Source organism: Hyla sarda, chromosome 1 (genome assembly GCF_029499605.1).
Source record: "Hyla sarda isolate aHylSar1 chromosome 1, aHylSar1.hap1, whole genome shotgun sequence".
Taxonomy (NCBI): Eukaryota; Metazoa; Chordata; class Amphibia; order Anura; family Hylidae; genus Hyla; species Hyla sarda.
In genome coordinates, this window is record NC_079189.1 from 177,693,334 (window position 1) to 177,709,912 (window position 16,579).

Below are 16,579 nucleotides of genomic sequence, written 5' to 3' on the forward strand. Positions count from 1 at the left end.
CTAATCCAGCATGATGTTGTAAAAAAAAGACATTTTTACACAAACATGCTGGTGTTGCCCCATACTTTTCATTTTCACAATAGGTAAAAGGAAAAAAAATTGTAATGCGGAAATACCCCATATGTGGATGTAAAATGCTCTGCGGGTGCACAACAAGGCTAAGGAGTGAGAGAGCGCCATGTACATTTGAAGTGATTTGCACAGGGGTGGCTGATCGTTACAGTGGTTCTGACATAAACAAAAACAAAAAAAAAAACACATGACCCCATTTTGGAAACTAAACCCCTCACGGAACTTAACAAGGGGTATAGTGAGCCTTAACACCCCACAGGTGTTTGATGAATTTTCGTTAAAGTTGGACGTGAAAATTTTGTATTTTTTCACGAAAATGCTGGTGTTATCCCAAATTTTTCATTTTCACAAGGGGTAATGGGAAAAAAGCCCCTCAAAATTTTATAACCCCATTTCTTCTGAGCACATAAATACCCCATATCTGGATGTAAAGTGCTCTGCGGGCGAACTACAGGGCTCAGAAGAGTAGCGCCATTGGGCTTTTGGAGAGAATGTGTCTGGAATTGAAGGCCATGTGTGTTTACAAAGCCCCCATGGTGCCAGTACAATTGCCCCCCCCCCCCCCCCCAAAAAAAAAAAAATGTGACCCAATTTTGGAAACTACACCCCCCAAGGAACTTAACAAGGGGTACAGTGAACATTTACGACCCATTGGTTGTCGCCCGTAAAAATTTAAAATACATTTTTTTATTGGCACAGCCCACTGTTCCAAAGGTCTGTCAAAGGCCAATGGGGTGTAAATGCTCACTGCACCCCTTATTAAATTCCGTGAGGGGTGTAGTGTCCTAAATAGGGTCACATGTGGGGGGTCCATTGTTCTGGTAGCAAGGGGGCTTTGTAAACGTACATGACCCCCTGACCTCCATTCCAAACACATTTTCTCTCCAAAAGCCCAATGGCGCTCTTTCTATTCTGAGCATTGTAGTTCGCCCGCATAGCACTTTGATGCGGAACTTTGAAGCCCTGTGATATCTTCCAAAAAGTAAAAACATGTCAACTTTATGATGCAAACATATAGTAGACATATTGTATATGTGAATCAAAATATTATTTATTTAGAATATTTATTTTCCTTACAAGCAGAGAGCTTCAGTTAGAAAAATGCAACATTTAAAATTTTTTCATGAAATTTGTGAATTTTCACCAAGAAATGATGCAAGTATCGACAAAATTTACCACTATGTTAAAGTAGAATGTTTTTTCTTGACATAGTCTTGGAATCAAATTCATAAGTGAAAGCATCCCAGTTATTAATGCTTAAAGTGACAGTGGTCAGATGTGCAAAAAAATGCTCTGGTCCTTAAGGTGAAAAAAGGCTTGGTCCTTAAGGGGTTAAAGTTGAGTAATCAAAGCTTTGCGTGGTCACTCAGAAAATTAGGGTAAAAGCAGCTTACTGAACATTCGAACTTTGCCAGAGTTGCCTGAGCCTGACAACGGTGCCATTATTAGCAGAAAGAATAAGGAACACATGGCATTTTGGCACCTAAATGAATGAGGTGCTAGGAACATAGATGATATCAGAGTAGCCCAGCATACCCTGCAGCAAGATCACATTACCCTAGGTTAGCCAATCATTGCTTGCATTGCAGCGTAGGGGTGGGTTTAAAGAGAAACTGACACAGGCTTCACCCACACTAAACTCAATGCTTGCGGTTATAGTATTTTACATTGAGGTATCACTTACCTGGATCTGCGGTCCAGTTCCGAACATACAGGGGGTATTCGTCCGTGTTTCTAATCCGGAAAGAACCGGCTTTGCGCAGTGGAGGCAGGTAGAGGCAAGAGTTAAAGGGGTACTCCGGTGAAAACCTTTTTTCTTTTAAATCAACTGGTGCCAGAAAGTTAAACATATTTGTAAATTACTTCTATTAAAAAATCTTACATTTATTGTTGTCCTTAGTGGGATTTGAACCCATGTCCCCAGCACTGCAAGGCAGCAGTGCTAACCACTGAGCCACCATGCTGCCCTTAGCATACACCTGCTATGCATGGTTGCTAAAATGGACAGAGATGTCAGCAGAGAGCACTGTGCTCGTGATGTCATCAGTGTTCCTAAAAGAAAGGAATTTCTTCTGTAGCATTCAGCTAATAGGTACTGGAAGGATTAAGATTTTTTAATAGAAGTATTTTACAAATATGTTTAACTTTCTGCCACCAGTTGATTTAAAAGAAAAAAGGTTTTCACCGGAGTACACCTTTAATTTGTCAATATATTGTGGGACTCTTGGGTATAACACTCAAACATAATGGCACAACCTGCTGGCTGGATATATCTGTAGACACACATTGCATAATGATACACATAATTCTGTTTTACTGCTTTGTCAGAATATCACAATAGAGTTTTATAAAAAAAAAATGTTGCCGCATTTCAAGACCATTACAATGCCTTTTTTAAATTATTTATTTTGTAAGTGAATAAAGACTAAAATTCATGCTTAGTTTGGACTTACTCTTTCATTCACAGCACTGCTACTATAATGCAATGTATTATGCCTGTCAGCATAAGGATAGGCTTCCAAACAGGTTTCTTCCGTGTATTTATTTATTTATTTATTTTTTTTTTTTTTCAAACTGCTACTGCATTTTTTAAGCCAAATAGAATAGCTGACTGAACCGGCTGCACAGGTGATATATTCACCCCTGGGTAAGATCCTCAAATTTCTTTGGTTTTACTATTCACAGGTATTTGTTTGAGTAGAATGAACAGTCTTGTATTATTCTATAAACTACCACAGGATAAGTGTTTGATCGTGGGGGGTCCGACCACTGGGATCCCCGCGATCTCCTGCCTGGGACCATGGCTCTGCCGCGGCTCTCCTGTGCAGGAGCAGGACGTTGCGGCCGACATGCCTCGTTCGTGCCTCTCCCATAGAACTGCATGGGGATGGGGTGTACTGTCAACCCTAGGTTGACGCTTGACGTAAGCGCTCTGAGCGCTAATTCGGGGGCTCCGTTCAGGAGATTGCGATCAAACACTTATACCCTATCCTGTGGATAAGAGATAAGTGTTTATAACGCTGCAGATGTCCTTTAAAGTCACAGTTGTGAAGAGGGAATTCCGTTACATTTAAAGCGGTACTCCTGTGGAAAACTATTTTTTATTTTTTTTTATCAACTGGTGCCAGAGATTTAACCCCTTAAGGACAATGGACGTACTCCTACGCCCCCGTTTCCGAGTCCTTAAGGACCGAGGACGTAGGAGTACGTCCTGTCCATTCCCGGCCCCCCGCCGCTAGCCGGAGGGGAGCCGGTGCCCGATGCCTGCTGAAATCGTTCAGCAGGCATCGCGGCATATCGCCCAGGGGGGTCATTATGCCCCCCCATGTCGGCGATGGCCGCAGATCGCTGGACAATTCAGTCCAGCGATCTGCGGCGATTCCGGGTCAATCGGGTCTCCAGTGACCCGATGACCCGGAATTACTGGCTGATCGGGGCCGTCAGAGACGGCCCCGAACAGCCAGAGCCTGCAGGGGTGAGGTGGCACTGGTGCCACCTCACGATCGCCCTGATTCGTCGGCCGGATTACCGGCCGACCAATCAGGGCGCCTGCTGCGGGTGTCACTCCCGCTCCGCCCCTCTTCCGGAGGACGTGAGCGGGTGCGGGACGTGCACCCCTGGTGCTGGGGACCCCGATCCCGGCGTTGATGTTGGGATCAGGGCCCCAGGAGCGATGACGGCGGCGGGACTGACCTGTGCGGCGATCAAGCAGCAGGAGGTGAGTGACAGCCTCCTGCTGTTGCTTAGCAACAGCTCCCAGCATGCAAAAAGGGCATGCTGGGAGCTGTAGTTATGCAACAGTAGGAGGCAGACCACCACAACTCCCAGCATGCACTTATGGGCATGCTGGGACTTATGGTTTTGCAACAGCTGGAGGCACATTCTTTCTATGGAAAAGTGTACCTTCAGCTGTTGTGTAACTACAACTCCCAGCTTGCACAAACAGCTTAAGTGCATGCTGGGAGTTTTAGTGGTGCATCTGCTGGTTGCATAACTACAACTCCCAGCATGCCCGTTGGCTGTCGGTGACTGCTGAGAGTTGTAGTTTTGCAACAGCTGAAGGCACACTGAGTTAAGTAGCAAACCAGTGTGTCTCCAGCTGTTGCATAACTACAATCCCCAGCATCCCCAGCCAAAGTAGTATGCCTCCCGCTGTTGCATAACTACAACACCCAGCATGCCCTTCCGCTGTCCGTACATGCTGGGGGTTGTAGCTTTTGCAACAGCTGAAGGCACACTGGTTGCAAAACACTGAGTTTGTTGCCAAACTCGGTGTTTCACAACCAGTGTGCCTACAGCTGTTGCAAAACTACAACTCCCAGCATGCACTGATAGACCGTACATGCTGGGAGTTGTAGTTTTGCAACAGCTGGATGTTCCCCCCCCCCCCCCCCCCCCCCAATGTGAATGTACAGGGTACACTCACATAGGCGGAGGATTACAGTAAGTATCCGGCTGCAAGTTTGAGCTGCAGCAAATTTTCTGCTGCAGCTCAAGCTGCCAGCGAGAAACTACTGTGAACCCCCGCCCATGCGACTGTACCCTAAAAACACTACACTACACTACACTAACACAAAATAAAATAAAAAGTAAAAAAACACTACATATACACATACCCCTACAATAAAAATGAAAAACGTCTGGTACGCCACCGTTTCCAAAACGGAGCCTCCAGCTGTTGCAAAACTACAACTCCCAGCATGCACTTATAGACCCTACATGCTGGGAGTTGTAGTTTTGCAACAGCTGGATGTTCCCCCCCCCCCCCCCCCCCAATGTGAACGTACAGGGTACACTCACATGGGCGGAGGATTACAGTAAGTATCCGGCTGCAAGTTTGAGCTGAGGCAAATTTTCTGTCGCTGCTCAAACTGCCAGCGAGAAACTACTGTGAACCCCCGCCCGTGCGACTGTACCCTAAAAACACTACACTACACTAACACAAAATAAAATAAAAAGTAAAAAACACTACATATGCACATTCCCCTACACCGCCCCCCTCCCCTCCCCAATTAAAATGAAAAACGTCTGGTACGCCACTGTTTCCAAAACGGAGCCTCCAGCTGTTGCAAAACAACTACTCCCAGTATTACCAGACAGCCACCGACTGTCTAGGCATGCTGGGACTTTTACAACAGCTGGAGGCACCCTATTTGGGAATCACTGGCGTAGAATACCCCTATGTCCAGCCCTATGCAAGTCCCTAATTCAGGCCTCAAATGCGCATGGCGCTCTCACTTTGGAGCCCTGTCGTATTTCAAGGCAACAGTTTAGGGTCACATATGGGGTATCGCCGTACTCGGGAGAAATTGTGTTACAAATTATGGGGGGTATTTTCTGCTTATACCCTTTTTAAAAATCTAAAATTTTTGGGAAACCAACATTTTAGGTAAAAATATATATATTTTTTTTTACATATGCAAAAGTTGTGAATCACCTGTGGGGTATTAAGGTTCACATTACCCCTTGTTACGTTCCCCGAGGGGTCTAGTTTCCAAAATAGTATGCCATGTGGGTTTTTTTTGCTGTTCTGGCACCATAGGGGCTTCCTAAATGCGGCATGCCCCCAGAGCAAAATTTGCTTTCAAAAAGCCAAATGTGACTCCTTCTCTTCTGAGACCTGTAGTGCGCCAGCAGAGCACTTCTCACCCCCATATGGGGTGTTTTCTGAATCGGGAGAAATTGGGCTTCAAATTTTGGGGGGTATTTTCTGCTATTACCCTTTTTAAAAATGTAAAAATTTTGGGAAACCAAGCATTTTAGGTTAAAAAAAAAATTTTTTTTAACATATGCAAAAGTCGTGAAACACCTGTAGGGTATTAAGGTTCACTTTACCCCTTTTTACGTTCCCGAGGGGTCTGGTTTCCAAAATGGTATGCCATGTGGGTTTTTTTTGCGGTTCTGGCACCATAGGGGCTTCCTAAATGCGGCATGCCCCCAGAGCAAAATTTGCTTTCAAAAAGCCAAATGTGACTCCTTCTCTTCCGAGACCTGTAGTGTGCCAGCAGAGCACTTTTCACCCCCATATGGGGTGTTTTCTGAATCGGGAGAAATTGGGCTTCAAATTATGGGGGGTATTTTCTGCTATTATCCTTTTTTAAAAATGTAACATTTTGGGGAAACCAAGCATTTTAGGTAAAACATTTTTTTTTTTTTTTTTTTTACATATGCAAAAGTCGTGAATCACCTGTGGGGTATTAAGGTTCACTTTACCCCTTGTTACGTTCCCTGAGGGGTCTAGTTTCCAAAATGGTAGGCCATGTGTTTTTTTTTTTTGCTGTCTTTGCACCATAGGGGCTTCCTAAAGGTGACATGCCCCCCAAAAACCATTTGACGCTCCTTCCCTTCTGAGCCCTCTACTGCGCCCGCCGAACAATTAACATAGACATATGAGGTATGTGCTTACTCGAGAGAAATTGGGTTTCAAATACAAGTAAAAATTATCTCCTTTTTACCCCTTGCAAAAATTCAAAAATTGGGTCTACAAGAACATGCGAGTGTAAAAAATGAAGATTGTGAATTTTCTCCTTCACTTTTCTGCTATTCCTGTGAAACACCTAAAGGGTTAATACACTTATTGAATGTCATTTTAAATACTTTGGGGGGTGTAGTTTTTATAATGGGGTCATTTATGGGGTATTTCTAATATGAAGACCCTTCAAATCCACTTCAAACCTGAACTGGTCCATGAAAAATAGCGAGTTTGAAAATTTTGTGAAAAATTTCCAAATTGCTGCTGAACTTTGAAGCCCTCTGGTGTCTTCCAAAAGTAAAAACTCATAAATTTTATGATGCAAACATAAAGTAGACATATTGTATATGTGAACCCAAAAATGTTTTATTTTGAATATCCATTTTCCTTACAAGCAGAGAGCTTCAAAGTTAGAAAAATGCAAAATTTTCATTTTTTTCATCAAATTTTTCATCAAATTTTTCACCAAGAAAGGATGCAAGTTACCATAAAATTTCACCACTAAGTTAAAGTAGAATATGTCACGAAAAAACTGTCTCGGAATCAGAATGATAACTAAAAGCATTCCAGAGTTATTAATGTTTAAAGTGACAGTGGTCAGAATTGCAAAAAACGCTCTGGTCCTTAAGGTGTAAAATGGCCTGGTCCTTAAGGGGTTAAACAGATATGTAAATTACTTCTATTTAAAAATCTTAATTACTCCAGTACAAAAGGGGCAAAAACTCAAAACCAAGAGGGAAGCATAGTACAAAATCAGATTGAGGACAGGCAAGACCAAGAGGGTGGTGCAGTACAATATTAGCAGGAAGTAGAGTAGTCAGTAGTATCTGCGTGAAGCAGTTTCCTACCTTAGGAATCCTAGTATATCACTAGACACTAGGAACTAATATCCAGTGCTTAAAGGGGTACTCTGGTGGCAAAAAAAAAAAATTTAAATCAACTGATGCCAGAAAGTTAAACAGATTTGTATATTACTTCTATTTAAAAATCTTAACCCTTACCGTAATTAGCTGCTGTATGCTCCAGGGGAAGTTCTTTTCTTTTTTAATTTATTTTGTGTCTGACCACAGTACTTTCTGTAGACACCTCTGTCCATGTCCACAGTTACTGATACGGATAGAGTTGTCAGCAGAGAGCATTGTGGTCAGACAGGAAAGAAATTCAAAAAGAAAAGAACTTCCTGTGGAGCATACAGCAGCTAAGTACTGTGAGGGTTAAGATTTTTAAATAGAAGTAATTTACAAATCTGTTTAACTTTCTGGCATTAGTTGATTTAAAAAAAAAAAAAAAGAATTTTTGCCACCAGAGTACCCCTTTAAGCACTGGATATTACTTCCTAGTGTCTAGTGATATACTAGGATTCCTGAGGTAGAAAACTGCTTCACGCAGATACTACTAACTATTCTACTTCCTGCTAATATTGTACTGCACCACCCTCTTGGTCTTGCCTGTCCTCAATCTGATTGTGTACTCCCCTCTTGGTTTTGAGTTTTTGCCCCTTTTGTCTTGTCCTTGACTTTACCTTGTTTGTTTGTATTTTTGTTTACTTCTCAGTGTGTTGCTGACCTGGCCTATCTAAATTCCCTGACACACGTATGTGCTTATTTCATTGAAGGACTGTCGCTACAGGTTATGTGTATTATATTGTATTTCCGTGTATTGTCATTTATTTGCTGTCTATGTAAGGGTTAATCTTGTCTGTGCAGGAGGATGCTTAAAGGATCACATGACTGCTTCAGCCCATGAGGGCCTCCTGTGCTGCTCCACCGAGGTCTGGCTATGTGGGGAGAAGTTAGTTTTAGGGTGCGTTCCCACAGGGCGTATACGCAGCGTATTTGATGCTGCACAAATTTTACGGCAGCAGCGGGAAATACGCTGCGTATCCCTTGCTCACTATACACACAGGGCTTTCCGGCGGCAGCCCTATGCGTGTAGTGAGTTTTGGAGGCGGGGCCGTGTGCCAGCATGTCTGTGACGCGCGGCCCCGCCTCCAAAACTCACTGCACACATAGGGCTGCCGCCGGAAAGCCCTGTGTGTATAGTGAGCAAGGAATACGCAGCGTATTTCCCGCTGCTGCCATAAATTTTGCGCAGCGTCAAATACGCTGCGTATACGCCCTGTGGGAACGCACCCTTAATTAGTAAGTGTAGCTCAGTCAGAGCTAGAGGAAGCATCTCCATGTACACCTGCCTCATACCTCTAATGGGGACAGGTCCTATTTTTTCTCCTTTATCTACCAGTTCCTAAGAGACAGGCCATCCGCATATGGATTTCTCACCATCCAGGCTTTGCACTGTCCAAGTCAAGTTCTGAATGGTTATTGTGAGAGAAAGCCTCAGGCAACTCAGGTCCAGTCTGGCGGTAAACCCTTATCCTGGAAACCCTGTGTGTAGAAAGTCTAGGCAGTGGCAGCCATCTCTACTGTCTCTTATTCTCTATCTTCTCATCTGTCTTCAATCAAGCTTCCCTAATTCAAGTCACAGTCAAGTTCAGACCAGTCTAAAGTGTATTTAAGTAAAGTAATAAGCTAGTCAGTGAGGACTACAAGTCCCATAGTGTATAGAAGCATCTGTGATTCCCAAAATCATCCCTCAGTGAACATTGCATTAAAGGGAACTGTTCCTGTTTATCCTGCAAGTTCCTGAAAGTAAAGTTAAAGTGGTTACTGTAACCTGGCATTTGAGGTTTTTCGTCACCTGGTACAGGCAACTTTGTATCCTTGGTAATGTGGTGGTCAACACTCCTGGTGTCACAAACTCTTTTTCAGTCACAACACCCCCATCAGTGCATCATAGATGCCACCCTTAGTCATCACATGAGCATTCATCCGTTATTAAACGTCCATTTTCTGTGTGAAAATGGATGAATAATAACTTATGAAATAACGGGCGCAAACAGCTGAATAAATATTCATCCGTTAAGACCCGTTATAACATCCCTCATGTTTGGTTCGTAACCTCTGCCTACAGACTCCCACAGCCGGGACTTCTACTACTCCCATCATGGAACAGACTTCTTTCCATGATGGGAGTAGTAATTCCCTGGCTGCGGGAGTCTGCAGACAGCTGGGGAGGCTACATTAGTGTTTGTACTACTACCCCCATCATAGAACAGAGTCTGTTCCATGCCTGGGGTTGTAGTACAGGGGCTGAGGGATTGATCAGAAAATATTAAGCAGGTGGCATGGTCCGCAACCCTGTGATGTATCGTGTGTTTTAACTTTCACTTTTGAATCCCCCGCAGGGAGCCCTGAATGGTCAGTACTGAGGAGCCATTCAGGGCTCTCATCAGGAGATTTAAAAATGAACATTGTGAGTAGCAGAGGTCCATATGTATATTAAAAGCACTTTGGGGGGCAATATATATATATCGCTGCAGGGGGGGGGGCAGACATATAGCCTATATATTAAGCCCCCCAGCACACTTATAATATGACCTTCAGCATATATATATATATATATATATATATATATATATATATATATATCTATCTATCCCCCGCCGGCGCAAGTATAATGTATCCCCTGCTGGCGCAAGTATATGTACGCTCGCAGCATCTATATACATATGTCACCGCTGCGCTATGAATGAAAAGCATTCTAGCAGCAGCATCGGCTGGTCCGATGCTGCTGATAGAAATACTTTTCATTCATAGCGCAGCGCCGGCATATGTATATAGAAGCGCTGTGAGGGGCAGATAATGCTATATGTCTGTACCCCCCAGCTCTTTTATATACATATACCCCTGCAGCGCTATGAATGAAAAGTACTGTTACGCCGAGCGCTCCGGGTCCCCGCTCCTCCCCGAAGCGCTCGCAGCGTTCTCTTATTCGCAGCGCTCCGGTCAGACCTGCTGACCGGGTGCGCTGCGATATTGCTCCAAGCCGGGATGCGATTCGCGATGCGGGACGCGCCCGCTCGCGATGTGCATCTCGGCTCCCGTACCTGACCCATTCCCCGTCTGTGTCGTCCCTGTGCGCGCGGCCTCGCTCCTTAGGGCGCGCGCGCGCCGGGTCTCTGCAATTTAAAGGGCCAGTGCACCAATGATGGTGCCTGGCCCAATCTCCCTGATTAGTTTCCACCTGTGCACTCCCTACTTATACCTCACTTCCCCTGCACTCCCTTGCCGGATCTTGTTGCCCTTGTGCCAGAGAAAGCCTTTCCTTGAGTGTTCCTAGCCTGTGTTCCAGACCTCCTGCCGTTGCCCCTGACTACGATCCTTGCTGCCTGCCCTGACCTTCTGCTACGTCCGACCTTGCTCTTGCCTTATCCCTTGTACCATGCCTATCTCAGCAGTCAGAGAGGTTGAGCCGTTGCCGGTGGATACGACCTGGTTGCTACCGCCGCTGCAAGACCATCCCGCTTTGCGGCGGGCTCTGGTGAAAACCAGTAGCTACTTAGAACCGGTCCACCGACACGGTCCACGCCAATCCCTCTCTGACACAGAGGATCCACCTCCAGCCTGCCGAATCGTGACAAGTACTTCAATTAGCAGCGCATAGTGTCAGGAGCCAGCTGCTTACACTATGCGCTGCTAATAAAAGTACTTTTCATTCATAGCGCTGCAGGGGTATATGTATATAGAACCGCTGGAGGGTGCAGACATATAGCGTTTTCTGCCCCCCACAGTGCTTCTATATACATATGCCGGCGCTGTGCTATGAATGAAAAGTATTTCTATCATCAGCATCGGGTACAATAGATTCTGCGAGGGCACATATACATGCGTCGGCGGGGGATACATTATTGCGCCGGCGGGGGGGGTGTATGTGTATATATATATATATATATATATATATGCTATATGTCTGCCCCCCCCCTGCAACCCTATATATCTTGCCCCCCCACAGCGCTTTTAATATACATATGGCCCCCTGCTACTCACAATGTTCATTTTTAAATCTCCCACTGAGAGCCCTGATTGGCTTCTCAGTACCGGCCATTTATGGCTCCCTGTGGGTGATTCAATGAAAATGAAAGTTAAAACACACTATACATCGCAGGGTTGTGGAGCATGCCGCACACTCCCCTGCTTAATAACTTCTGATCGCATTGGGTCTCAGAAGTGAAACCTGGTGCGATCAATCCCCTCAGCCCCTGTTCTTCAACCCTCATCATGGAACAGACTCTGTTCCATTATGGGGGTAGTAGTACAAACACTAATGTAGCCTCCGCAGCTGTCTGCAAACTCCCGCAGCCAGGAAATTACTACTCCCATCATGGAAACAAGTCTGTTCCATGATGGGAGTAGTAGTAGTCCTTCAGCACTGCAGGAGTCTGCTGATGTCACCTCTTCTGAGCATGCTCAGAAGTAATAACGGATATTGTAAACCAGGTGTAAACGGATGACATAAAGGCTCATCCGTTTGCCATAGACTTCAATGTTAAAAATAACATCTGTTAATTTACCCGTTTCTTGTGACAGAAGAAAAATTAGTGCATGTGCCTTTTTTTCTTCCGTCACAATTAACGTCCGTTATTCACGACGGGCTATAACGGGTCATAACGGGTCATAATCAAAAAATCCCATTGACTTGAATGGGATTTTGTAACGGACGTTCAACATCCGTTATTAAGGCTTTTCTAACGGATGTTTATAAAGGGTCTTTTAACGGATGAATTTTATTGTGTGAAAGGGGCCATAATTATTTTGGAACATATATTGTTCCTAAAACTCTGCATTGTGTCATACCTCCATTATTCCTTCTACAAATGTATTCATTGACAACTGGGTGTTACCAGTTGGGGATGAGTCCCCACTCAGTCTGACATTGTCCAATCAGTACTGACAGTGCCACACTAGGTAGGGATACATCCCTTTGACAAGAGGATGGTCATTCTATTGGTCTTTTGTCATTCTATTTATAAATATACAATGGGAAGAATAGCACAGAGAAAGTATAGAATTTTTTGAAAAGATCCAGCATTGGTAATTCGCAGGGTATACAAGTTTGTTTTTTTTTTTTTACCCTTTAAGGACTCAGCCCATTTTTGCCTTAAGGAACCGGCAAATTTAAATTTTTGCATTTACGTTTCATAACGCTTTCAATTTTGCACCTAAAGACCCATATAAGGGCTTGTTTTTTGTGTCACCATTTGTACTTTGTAATGACATTTTATAACATATTCTGCAGCGTAACAAAAAAACTAAACTTATTTGTGGGGTGAGATAAAAAATTTTTTTTGTCATTTTGGGGGCTTCGGGTTTCTTTGCAGTGCATTTTTTTCGGTAAAAATGACACCTTAACTATCTTCTGTAGGTCCATACGGTTACAAGGATAACCAATTCAATTTATGTAGGTTTTATTTGATTTCACAAAAAAAAAATTACCGTACTATGTGCACCAAAATTAGAATGTTTAATATTGTCCTCTTCTTAACCCCTATAACTTTTTTTTTTTTAGTGCATTCAGGGCTATATGAGGGCTCCTTTTTTGCGCCGTGGTCTGTAGTTTTATCTGTACCATTTTTGATGGGACTTTTTGATCGCTTTTTATAAAAAAAAATTTAAAGTATAAAAAATTACCGAAAATACTAATTTTTTACATAATATTTTTATAGTTCTGACTTTTACGCACACAGCGATACCACATAAGTTTGTTTATGAGGCAGGGAAGGGCCCTCCCACCATCCTCTCAGCTGATCGGGGCACCACGGTTTAACTTTGCTGAGCTGCTGGGAATGTTTTTTGTTTTTTTTTCTTAATTTTAGACGCTGCAATCAACTTTGATTGTGGCGTCTAATGGGTTAGTGGCGGGCATCAAACACGATCGGTGATGTCCAGTATTAGACGCTGGTCTCCTGGCCGTTTATAGCTGCCGGGACCATCCCCCGCTATGATGCAGAGTCAGCTTGTGAGCCCGCGTCATAGCGGGGGAAAGGGCGCAGGGGGAACATGTAAGCCCTGCGTCCTTAAGGAGTTAAAAAAAAAAAGGTCATCAACGTAGTCTACGGAATCCGATGTAATCCTTTGCATACACGGATCTAAAAGTAGAAGAGAAAAAATACGAAAAATGGGTTAGTACATGCATAATGCATTGTCTTCTCAAACAGGGAGCCTCTAATTTTTAGAGAACTACAACTCCCAGCATGCCCTGACAGCCTTAGGCTGTCCGGGGCAGCTGGAAGTTGTACTTTGGCAACAGCTGGAGTCGCCTTGTTTGGGAAAACACTGCCAGAAGGGTGTGCTCACATTATACAGATATACAATGTGAATAGAGCTGTAGCAGCAGGATGAGATAAGCAGACGCCAGCTTCTGTATACAGTATATACTGCCATCTATAGATGACTGTATATAGTGGAACCCTGAAGGCAGTGAAAAAACTACCAGCAAAAGACGCCAGAAAAACACACCAGAAAAACTGCCAAAACACAGGAAAAAGCAGTGTCTGGAGTATTTTTCTGACCTTTTTACTGGTGGGGAAAAAAAAAACCAAATGCATTCACCCACAATGGGGTCTAAAACTTAAAGTGGTACTCCGCTGGAAACATCTTATCCCCTATCCAAAGGGTAAGTGATAAGATGTTGGATTGCAGAGGTCCTGCTGCTTGGGACCCCCGTGATCTCTGCTGCGCCACCCATGTCATTCGGTGCATGGAGCAAACTCTTCTCCGTGTCCGATGACTGGCAATGCAAGCCGCCATGCCCCCTCCATTCAGATCTACTAGAGGAGGCGAGACAGCTATGCAATAGCTGTCACGCCCCCTCCCATAGACATTTAGGGAGAGGGCGTGGCATGACATCATCATGCGGGGTCCACCGCTAGGATAGGGGATAAGATGTTTCCAATGGAGTGCCCCTTTAAATGCGGAGTGGTTATTTCACTGACAGTGCTGTACTATGCTGAATTGAATTTTACAGCATTGAGTGCTGGTCTGCAACTTTTTAGTGAATCTGCAGTTTTTGATCACTGTAGATAAAGATGCAGTGGAAAGTTGAACGCAGGCGGCAGGGGTAATAATGAAAAGATGCTGAGACAGTGGAGACCAAAATAATCACAGGCTTTTCAAGTAGCCTGAACCCAAGCAGCTGGTCGCTTATTTGCACTAATTTCCCAGATTGTCATGGTCTGCTCTCAAGCTGAGGCTGAATCACTGCTGGTCAAGGTTGCAATGAGCTCTCTTCTGTACAGCCTCTTCAGCATCAGGCAGAGGAGGGGGTAGGAGAATAAAAGGAGAACAGTGTCACACATGGATCAGGGGGAGAGAACAGAACAGCTGGTATTGAAGCAGATGTTATCAGAAGAACATGATAGTCCTGGGCTTGATTTCTTTGTTCCCCTGTATGTCAATGGGTCTGGCCACAAAGGTCACTCGGCACAAAGAAAGGCTCTAAACCAGAACATATCAGATCAGTGGATGCACATAATTGTCACATATTGATAATCTATATCAAAAACTAAAGGCATGTAAGACCATGTCCCCATGTTTATTTGCCCGTAGTGCTAGCCTTAAAAAAACAAAACATAACAAAAAATGTTTGCATGATAAACAGACTTTTTTAACATTTAACCCCTTAATGACCAAGCCCATTTTCACCTTAAGGGCCAGGCCAATTTTATTTTAGCGTTTTCGTTTTTTCCTCATCGCCTTCTAAAATCCATAACTCTCTTATATTTCCATCTACAGACCCATATAAAGGCTTGTTTTTTACGTGACCAATTGTACTTTGTAATGAAACCTCTCGTTTTACCATAAAATGTACGGTGAACCCCCCAAAAAAAATTTTTAGGGAGGAAATTAAAATGAAAACCAAAATTTTGCACATTTTGGAGGGTTTTGTTTTCACACTTTACGGTAACAATGACGTGTTCTTTATTCTGTGGGTCAATACGATTAAAATGATTGTGAATAGAGATGAGAGCACCCGGCACTGGGTATCTGGGGGCTATTAGCTTAATGTAGGGAAATCTGTACTGTTCACTGCAGTGGTGCACAAGCGCTTAGACAATGATGGCAAATGGTATGAGAAAGAAATGATAGCACGGCACTCACCATCCAACAGTGGTTTATTCAGATCAAGGTGCAGTCCAAATCGGGGTACAGTCCATATGTAGATTGCATCAGTACAGTGGAATCGGGGGGAGACAGGAAAGAGAGGTCAGAGGAGCTCGTGCAGCAACGTTTCGCGGTAAAAAACGCTTGGTCATGCCTTACAGACCAGTACACACTGCCAGGTAATATCCTCTTACCTGGCCATGTCAGAACTACGCCGCGATGATTGACGTTTAAACAACCAATAGGATACGAGGAGATGCGCTAACCAGTGTCTTCTACACGGGCGAATCAGGGTCAACATAGCCACAGTGGGTCTAAGTATGTGTCCCTCCAGCAGTTCGCCCTGCGAAATTAAATAAGATCGCTACGGACAGTATATTGGTAATAGAGCTCTCGTCCAGCCGTCATGCCCGCACGGTAGGGGAATCGAGCGCCACCGTGGGCGCAAGTATGTGTCCCTCCAGCAGTTGCTAAAGTGCTGTTCATTAAGCTAATACAGCGGAAGAACAGGTTTCACTCACAACATGCAGGATATATATGGGATACATTAATTTAGATTGGAAACAAAAAAATACATTACAGTAGAGGATTGTTTCATATTCTTCTGACCTGGGGAGGACAAAGGAGGCCAATACAAAAAATGAGTGTGTCCTGAGGATCACAAAAAATCATAGTCACGGTCCGGTTTAGCAGGTTGCTGGATAAGGCTGGGTCCACACTACGTTTTGTCCCATACGGGAGCGCATACGGCAGGGGGGAGCTAAAACCTTGCGCTCCCGTATGTGACCGTATGCGCTCCCGTATGTCATTCACTTCAATGAGCCGACCGGAGTGAAACGTTCGGTCCGGTTGGCTCATTTTTGCGCCGTATGCGCTTTTACAACCGGACCTAAAACCGTGGTTGACCACGGTTTTAGGTCCGGTTGTAAAAGCGCATACGGCGCAAAAATGAGCCGACCGGACCGAACGTTTCACTCCGGTCGGCTCATTGAAGTGAATGGCATACGGGAGCGCATACGGTCACATACGGGAGCGC